Source organism: Hylobates moloch, unplaced genomic scaffold (assembly GCF_009828535.3).
Source record: "Hylobates moloch isolate HMO894 unplaced genomic scaffold, HMol_V3 SCAFFOLD_1, whole genome shotgun sequence".
NCBI classification, from domain to species: Eukaryota; Metazoa; Chordata; class Mammalia; order Primates; family Hylobatidae; genus Hylobates; species Hylobates moloch.
Window position 1 is genome coordinate 188,658,533 of NW_026652276.1, and position 9,883 is coordinate 188,668,415.

A 9,883-nucleotide genomic window follows, 5' to 3' on the forward strand; every position below is an offset into this window, starting at 1 on the left:
CATGCATCCATATGCATAGGGATGTCTATATATAGGCTATGTAACACAGTGGACAAATTACCTTTCTGTCAGCTTTAATAATTAACTTTCATTAACTTTTACAACAATGAAAAGACTGCAATGTGGTCTTGACCTTTGAGACTTTGATCAGCAGAAGTGATGATGAAAATTGCTTCCTCAAGTTCCTTGTGAGATTAAACCACCCATTGCACTTGTGTGTATGTAATTTCATTGGTTTGCAGAGATTTGCACAGCAGATGCGCACATGGACTTAAAAAAAAAAGAATCTTCTCAAGGGTTATCTCCTTGACATTTTACCAACCTGTTTAGATGAGAGTTTAGTGGTGGTGTTTTTTGGCTGGATGACTCCATGGAATCTGTCATGAGCTATGAAAGTGTGGTGTATAGGTTAACTCCTGGTATGATAAAGGCCCTCATTAGGAACACTCACCCAACTCCCAGCCACAGGCCATATCTGCATTCCAATTTCTGCCCCCACCACAGCTCTTCCTAAGAGCAATAAACCCTATGTTGCTAAACATAATGAATACTTTCAACTCTCATCTTACTTAAAAGCATTAGTCTTGCTGACTACTCTTTAATGAACTCCTCTTCGTATTTTAAAAATTATTTAACTAATTAGTTAATTTTAGAGATGGGGTATTGCTGTGTTGCCCAGGCTGGTCTCAAACTCCTGGCCTGAAGTGATCCTCCTGCTTTAACCTCCTGAGTAGCCGGGATTACAGGCCTCAGCCATCATACTGGGCTAAAATCTTCTCTTCTTAAAATGCTAAAAATAAATTTTAACACACTTGTTTTTTACCTCATCCTTTTTGCCAATTTCTCCTTTAACTCTTTCTTTGGCATTTCCTAAGATTCTGTTCTGAATTTCCTTCTCCTCTCTTGCTACCCTTTTGCCCTAAATAAGAGTCCCATGGCTCCCAGCAACATTCAGATTTCTAACCCCAGCTCTCTGGGTCCACATATTTAACTGCCTATTCCACATCTTTGCTTGGATGCCTCACAGGCATCTCAAACATGACACATATCGAGATTAAGACCTCTTGATCTTTCCTCCAAAATGTGCTCCATCTCTAGTCTTCCCCATTTCAGAAAAGAATATTCCCATGTCAGAGACCTGGGAACCATCTCTGACACTTCCTCTTACAGACCTTCTCCCCACCCGCAGCCAATCCATCCTTAAGCCCTATTGAACATGCCTCTAAAATACATCCCAAAGCCATCACTTTTCTTCATCTTCACTCTTACCTTTTGCTGCGCTTCCTGCTTCGTCTCGCAGCCCTCCCCGTCTCTTTACCACTTGTTAATCAGAATGATCTTTTCACACTAGTCCTCTTTGTGGGGCTGATGATTATATGGAGGAAAACAGGCCTCCAAAGTCTTTGCATGATCTCCCCCTGCACAACTCTCCAACCTCATCTGACTCTGCTCTTACTTTTGTTTTCTCCACTCCCACCATGGTGGCCTCTTGTAGTCCCAAATTTGCCCACTCTTTGCAGACATCATTTTCTCTGCTTAAATGCACTTCTCTCTCTCTCTCTCGGGTTGGCTGTTACTTAGCTTCAACATCACTTTCTCAAAGAGAACCACTTTGACTTCCTAATCTCAATTAGCCCCTCTTGTGGCATTCTCTCAGAGTATTCTTTTTAAGTCCCTTGGTTAATTTGCATGTACTTTTTAAAACATAGAATCATAATTTAAAAATATACAATTATTTACTTGGCTAATGTTTGGCTTTCTCATTAGAATGAAAGTCCCACGCAGGCAGGGACTTTGGTGAATTCACTGCTGTATGCCCAGTACCTAGAATGCATCTACCACAGAACAATAACTCAATAAATAGTGGTTCAATGACAGTTCAACCAATGAATTATGTTTGATATAAAACAATTCCTAAAAGAATGTGGACAGGTCACTAGAATTTGTTAGAAATTAATCTAACCTGTGTTTTTAGATCTGGCTCACACCTGTGCTAACTGCATAATTGAATGAGCTGTGGTGCCACTTATCATGCTTTTATCAATATTAGCTAACTTTAATTAGTGTTTAGTATGGGCTAGGAACTTTGCAATGTGTTTTATTAGGTTTATCCCATTTAATCCTCATAACAACCATAGATAGCTTAGTATTTTTATTCCTATTTTACAAATGAATAGATTGAGATTTCATTTGTGGTGAAATCTCAATTTTTAATTTTTACTGGCTTTTATTGAAGCCAACTAGAATCCAGAAAACCTAACTTTGTTGTGTCTTTAACTACCGTATAATACTGCTTTTTATAATTTTAACAGATGTACGGCACATTTATTCAGAACCACTATACACGGATTAAATTTTGTATTTATGTATGGTTGATGGAAGAACTGGAAAATATTGCACTTAAAGGTAGAGGCTCAGAATTATTGATCAGCACAAAAATGATTTATTTTAGAACAAATAAGAGAGTTTTGCAAGATTGATGGATACAAGCTGAGCAAAGGCAAATTATTACACTATATATATTACATAGTTTATAGCCTTCTTATATACTAATAATAACCATGTAGTAAATGTAATAAAAAGAAAGATATCATTGTTAATAGCAACAAAAGCTACAAAGATTAGTAGAAATAAATCCTTTTTGTTTTTTATTTTGAAGAGACACGGTCTGGCTCTGTGACTGAGGCTGGAGTATAGTGGCTCAATCATAGCTTCCTGAAACCTTGAACTCCTGGGCTCAAGTGATCCTCCTGTCTCAGCCTCCCAAGTAGCTTAGACTACAGGCACATGCCACCACACCTGGCTAATTTTATTTATTTGTTTGTTTTGAGATGGAGTCTCACTCTGTCGCCCAGGCTGGGGTGCAGTGGCGTGATCTCAGCTCACTGCAACCTCTGCCTCCCGGGTTCAAGCAATTCTCCTGCCTCAGCCTCCTGAGTAGCTGGGATTATAGGCGCATACCACCACACCTGGCTAATTTTTGTATTTTTAGTAGAAACGGGGTTCCATCATGTTGGTCAGTCTGGTCTTGAACTCTTGACCTTGTGATCTGCCTGCCTCGCCCTCCCAAAGTGCTGGGATTACAGGAGTAAATTTTTTAATTTTAATTTTATTTTGTAGAGCTGGGTTCTTTCTGTGTTGTCTAGGCTGGTCTCCAACACCTGGCCTCAAGCTATCCTGCTACCTGGACCTCCCAAAGTGCTGGGATTACAGGCGCAAGCCACTGTGCCTGGCTGAAGTAAATCTTATGTAAAGCTATATAATAATGAACTTTATAGAGAGAATTACAAAACATTATTAAAGGACAATAACAAAACCTAAGAAAAATATAGCCGGGCACAGTGGCTCACGCCTGTAGTCCCAGCAATTTGGGAGGACAAGGCGGGCAGATCACGAGGTCAGGAGATCGAGATCACCCTGGCTAACATGGTGAAAGCCCGTTTCTACTAAAAATACAAAAAATTAGCTGGGCGTGGTGGCAGGTGCCTGTAGTCCCAGCTACTCGGGAGGCTGAGGCAGGAGAGTGGCGTGAACCTGGGAGGTGGAGCTTGCAGTGAGCTGAGATAGAGCCGCAGCACTCCAGCCTGGGTGACACAGCGAGACTCTGTCTCAAAAAAAAAAAAAAAGAAAAATATAAAGCCATAAATCTTCATGAATGTGAAAGTTCAATATCATATAGATATTTTCTTCAAATTAATCCATTACATAAATGCTATTACAATGAAAAAGCTTTTCTTTTTTTTTCATAGAACTGGACAAACTTGTCCTAAAACTTGTATGGAAGGACAAAGAGCCAAGAAAAGTCAAGACAATTTTTGAAATTGATGCATAATAGTTGTACATATTTATGGGATATATGTGATATTTTGATATATGCATACAATGTGTAATCATCAAATCAGGGTAATAATGGTATCTATCACCTCAAACTTTTATCATTTCTCTGTGTTGGGAACATTCCAAATTTTCTCTTCTAGCTATTTTGAACTATACAATAATTTATTGTTAACTATAGCCACCCTACCGTGTTATCAAATACTAGAACTTATTCCTTCTATCTAACTGTATGTTTGTACCCATCAATCAACAGCTCTCCATCCCCACTCCCTGCTACTTTTCCCAGCCGGTGGGAATTCTACTTTCTCTCTCATTCTACTTTCTCTCTCCATGAGATCCACTTTTTTGGCTCCCACATATTAGTGAGAACATGCAACATTTATTGACAACTTTGAAGAAGAAAAAATGAGGAAACTTATTTTGCAGATATAAAGCCTTATTATCAAGCTATAGTAATTATGGCAGTTATATGTTTGTGCTGTGGGAAATAAACGTACCAATGGAACAGGACAGAAGGCCTAGAAACATGTATTGAGACTTGATATATAATAGAGGTTACATGGCATTAGAGAAAAGATGGACTATTCAATAAATGGTACTGAGACAACTGGCTATCCATGTGGAACAAATAAAATTTAGATTTCTATTTCACAGCAATCACACACACATTTTTTCAATTGACTAAAGGCCTAAACAGAAAAGGTAAAATTTTAAACTTTTAGAAGAAAAAGTATGCTGTTATAACCTTGGAATAAAAGTATTTCTTCAACAAGTCACATAAGTGTGCATATCATAAAGGAAACGACTGACAAATCCAACTTTATTAAAATTAAAACATGGAAGACACTACAACAAAAGTGAAGACAAGCTCTAGACTGAACAAGGTATTTGCCCAGTTAAGTCTTTAAAAAGATTAATATCCAGAAGATATCAAGAACTACAAATCAATAAACAAAAGGCAAAATTCACAGAAAACTTGAAGTGACAATTAACATATGAAAATATGTTCAAGTTCACTAGTAATCAGGGAAAAGTAAGTACAACCATATACATTTCACATCCATCATTAGCAGGGCTGTAACTAGCTTCAGTGGAGCTTGAAGATTATGCAATCTGTGGATCTCGTTTTAAGAAAAAAGATTACAAAATTTCACATATAAAATTAACTACAGGGCCTTTGAAGGGGCCCATGCAAATGAAACGTCTTGAAGCCTAAACCTCATTTGCTTTATGGTAAATCTGCTTTTGTCTATCAGATGGTAAAAATGAAATGCCTGAAAATACCCAGTGTCACAGAGGCTGTGGAGCAATAGGAACCCTTATACTATCGTTGTGAGTTGTAAATTGGGGCAGTCATTTCTGATAGCAGCGTGTGACTGTCTTGTCAAATTGAAGATATATATCTTCTAAGATCTGGCAATTCCACTAGTATGTATCCTTAACAAACGTTGACTCATGTTAATGAATATTTCTAGCATATATAAATATGCAATATTTATAATAGCAAAAAAAGAAAATAAATATCCTCAATCCACTAGATAGTCTGGTTGATAAATAGCCTAATATCCTTTATCTGCTATCTACTCTTCATTAATAGGACATTGGACAGTGCATAAAGAAATCATGCCAACCTGTAACTAACACTAAGGAGGCCAAGTGGCAGAAGGCCTTATGTGAGTGACGGCCCTTCCCTGATAAATATGTGGACCTGAAAGAGCTGTGCTCAGAAATGCCAATATTGGACTAGGGTATTTGAGTTGAGTGTGGTGATCCATCAGCTGGGTGGTGTCTATGTTTTTGTGGTTATCTGATGTTACATGGACAAAGGGTTTCTGGTCTCACACTGGCCTTCTGGGACTAGCCTGGCTTCTTCACTGACTGCGTATGTTTGATTTGATCTTGATTAGAGGTGAAGGGTGGAAGTAGAGTGGGCATGTCCGGTGGGCTGACTTGAAGAGCCTGTAGTCTTCATTACTTTCATCTATGGCTGTTTGCTAGTGTCGAAGACCCTGACAGTCTGTCAGCACTGACACCATCTGTGCTGTGTCAGTCTTCACGCTGTTAGGCCACCTCATCTGCTTTCACTGTGGCACCAATGCTGCCATTGTATCCATCACATTGTCCTTGAACACGGCCATCATTGCTTCTGTCTGCCTGTCCTCATGCCTTCCCTGGTCCCTGTATGCCTTCATCATGGTGACATTTGCCATCCAAATTTTTGCCCCATGGCCCATGTTACAGGAGAAACTGAAGGCATGTGCTCTCCCCAGCTGTGTGGGTGTCACACTGCTCTTTGAGTTTTCAGCCTTGAGAGGCCTGTGGTCCTATAGCGCTTGGAGTCATCCTCTTCGTCCTTCTCTAGTTTCCATCTTATGTCTCTGTCCTTTCTACCTCATTCACCTGCAGCTTTTTAAAGAAACCAGTCATGGCCTTAGGATGAAGTTGAAATCAAATTCTTGTCCAGGTGCCTCAGCTAAGTTAAGTACCTCCATTACATTATGAAGGCAAGTTGATGGAGTAGCATCTTAGCTCATGTAAAAGTTGAAGGCAAAGTTCTGTTTTGGAAGCAGCATGCCAGTGTGGGTGAGAGAACAGGGATCAAAGGAAAAAATTAACCAAAGGCTTGGGTGCTTATCTTTTCTGTTATTTTGTGGGATGAGAAAGCTTTTTGGATCCCTTTTGAATTATTGTGTCTCATTTATTATTTGCTGTAACAAATGAAGTGATGTGGTTTCTATTAAAAAATAACAGTACAGGCCAGGCGTGGCGGCTCACACCTGTAATCCCAGCACTTTGGGAGGCCAAGGCGGGTGGATTGCTTGAGCACAGGAGTTTGAGACCAGTCCAGTTTGGGACCCCATCTCTACAAAAAATTTTAAAAATTAGCTGGGCGTGGTGGCACACGCCTGTCATCCCAGCCACTCAGGAGGCTGAGGTGGGAGGATGGTTTGAGCCTAAGAGATGGAGGTTGCAATACATTAAGACAAAAACAAAAACAAAACGAAGTTTGAATTCATAAAAACAGAGAATAAAGTGGTGGTTTCCAGAGGCTGGGAGTATAAACTTTCAGTTATAAGATGAATGAATTGTTGTGATCTGTTGTATAGCACAGTGACTGCAGTTAATTATACTGTATTGTATGCTTGAAATTTGCTGAGACAGTAGCTCTTAAGTGTTCTCACCATATATGTACACAGAAAAGGTAACTGTGAGGTGATAGAGGTGTTCATTAGCTTCATTGTGGTAGTTATTTCATAATGTGTACACGTATCAAATCATTGTACCCATACGCTTATCAAAAAAAGGAAGAAACGAGGAGTTTCTATTTTTGTTCCAATAAATGAAAAAATAAAAACATGCAAAAATGCTTGATTCATAGGTATATAGCAAATGTATAAAAATAAGCAATGGAATGATAGATAAGAAATTAAGGATAGTGGTTACCTCCATGGAGAGAGGGAAGAAGTTTACTGGCAGGACTATGAAAGGGGCTTCAACTGTATCTGTAATATTTTATTTCTTTTTGTTACTCCAGATTTAAACAAACTTTTGAGACATACATTAATTTCCTAGGGTTGCCATAACAAAGTGTCACAAACCGGATGACTTCAAACAATAGACATTTATTCTATAGTTGCAGAGACTAGAACTCCAAAATCAAGGTGTCGGCAAGGCCATGCCCCCAGCAGACACGGAGTGGAATCCCTGATTGGCTGTTTCTAGTTCCTGGTGATCACTTCTTAGCATTTCTTGCAGCTGCATCACTTGAGTCTCTGCCCCTGTCATCGCATGGCATTCTCACAGTATATCTTTGTCTTTCCACTTCTAGTAAGGACATTAGTCATTTTGGGTTAAGGGCCTATCCCACTCTCTGGTATAACCTCATCTTTACTAATTATATCTGCAATGACCCTATTTCCAAATAAAGGCTTTCTGAGGTACGGGGGATTAGAACTTCATCATATCTTTTTGGGGAACACAGTTCAATCCATAGCAAGGTATAATTTACATGCAGTGATATATATAGATCTTGAATGTACCTTTTGATGAGTTTTGACAAATGCATATACCTATGTGTGTTAGTTCTCTATTGATCCTGTAACAAATTATCACAAATGTAATAACTTAAAACATCACAAATTTATTATCTTACACTTCTGTAGGTCAGAAGCTTGATATGGATCTCACTGGACTAAAATCAAGGTGTTGACAGGGCTGTGTTCCTTTCTGGGGGCTCTGAAGGAGAATCTATTTCCTGGTCTCTTCTAATTTCTAGAGACCACCCACATTCCTTGGCTCATGACCCCTTCCTGCATCTTCAACACCAGCAATATTGTATCTTTTTGCCCTTTTTGTCCGATACCATTCTCTCTGCCCACAGCTAGGGAAAGGTCTGTACTTTTAAGGGCTCATATGGTTAGATTAGACCCACCCAGACAATCTCCCCATCTTAAAGTGCTTAATTTTTTTTTTTTTTTTTGAGACAGAGTCTCGCTCTGTCGCCGAGGCTGGAGTGCAGTGGCACGATCTCGGCTCACTGCAACTTCCACTTCCTGGGTTCAAGCAATTCTTCTGCCTCAGCCTCCCGAGTGGCTAGGACTACAGGCATGCACCACCATGCCTGACTAATTTTTGTATTTTTAGTAGAAACGGGGTTTCACCATATTGGTCAGGCTGGTCTCGAACTCCTGACCTCGTGATCTGTCTGCCTCGGCCTCCCAAAGTGCTGGGATTACAGGCGTGAGCCACTGTGCCCGGCGAAGTCCTTAACCTTTATCACATCTGCAAAGTCCTTTTTGCCATATAAGGTATCATATTCTCAAGTTTGGAGTATTAGGATGTGGGCATCTTTGGGAGCCATTATTCTGCCTACCACATCATGTAACACTCACCCTCCCGAAGTGGAGAATGTTCCTCTCTCTGAAAATTCCTTCATGCTTCTTCTCAGTTCATCACAGCCAACTGCCAGAGGCAACTTCTGTTCTGATTTCTATCATCTTTCATTAGTTTGGCCTGTTCTAGAACTTCATATAAATGGGACGTACAGTACATTCTCTTTTGTGCCTGGCTGCTATCTCACAGCACAGTGTTTTTGAGGTGCATCTATATTGTTATGTGTATTAGTTGCCCATTCTTTTTATTGTTGAATAGTATTCCATTAGTATGAATATGACAAACTCTGTTTATACAATCTCTTGTTAATGAACGTTTGGATTGTTTCCAATTTGCAGCTATTACGAACTTTCTTATAAAAGTCTCTTGTGAACATATTTTTATTTCTCTTGGATCCTGGGAGGATTGCTGAGTCATGGCATAGAAATATGTTTAACTTTATATGAAGCTGCTGAATAATTTTGGGAAAAGTGCTTTTACCGATTTAAATTCCTACACTCAACATATGAGATTTCCAGTTGCTCCTATCCTTGCTACCATTTAGCACTATCAGTCTTTTCAGTTTTAGCCATTATGATGGGTGTTCATTTTATTTCTTTAAAAAAAAAAAAGCAAAAACTTTTCCTCAAACACCAAAATAAGGAATATCCTCTAAAAGTTTAGCCCAAGTTTCATGGAGTTAAAGCTTTGGTAGTATATGTTACTAAACTATATTTAAAGCCATTGTATTATTAGAACTTAGAAGCACACTTAATAATTTAATTTTTAAGGCTTAATACAACAAATGTGTTGACTTACCCTTATATCCTAGAAAACAGTTCTTTTTTTAGCTTGTCACACTTTATCCCTGTAATTGACATTATACCTTGCATTAAATACTCTTGCTTTCTCACCATTCTCCCACTTCTTGGAGATGGACTGTGTTTATTTATATATCCTTCTGTCCCACGTGCCTAGCATAGTGCTGAGCACATAGCCAGTGCTCAATAAGGTTATTGAGTCAATAAACAAATAAGCAAGCATATTAATTTAAAGCATAAATATGATAGACTAGAATCACCAATCTTTCTTTTAAAAGATTTCAAATTTATACTGAAATCTTAATGTGACCCCATTTACAAATTTGGATTGAGGTAAAAAATCCTGTTTCATT

The 9,883-nt window shown here is 38.8% G+C and overlaps 1 pseudogene; it reads left to right on the forward strand.

Annotated features, from left to right (window-relative positions):
* Positions 1–4,673: 4,673 nt before the first annotated feature.
* Positions 4,674–6,314, forward strand: LOC116810912 (phosphatidylinositol N-acetylglucosaminyltransferase subunit C-like; annotated as a pseudogene).
* The last annotated feature ends 3,569 nt before the right edge of the window (positions 6,315–9,883 follow it).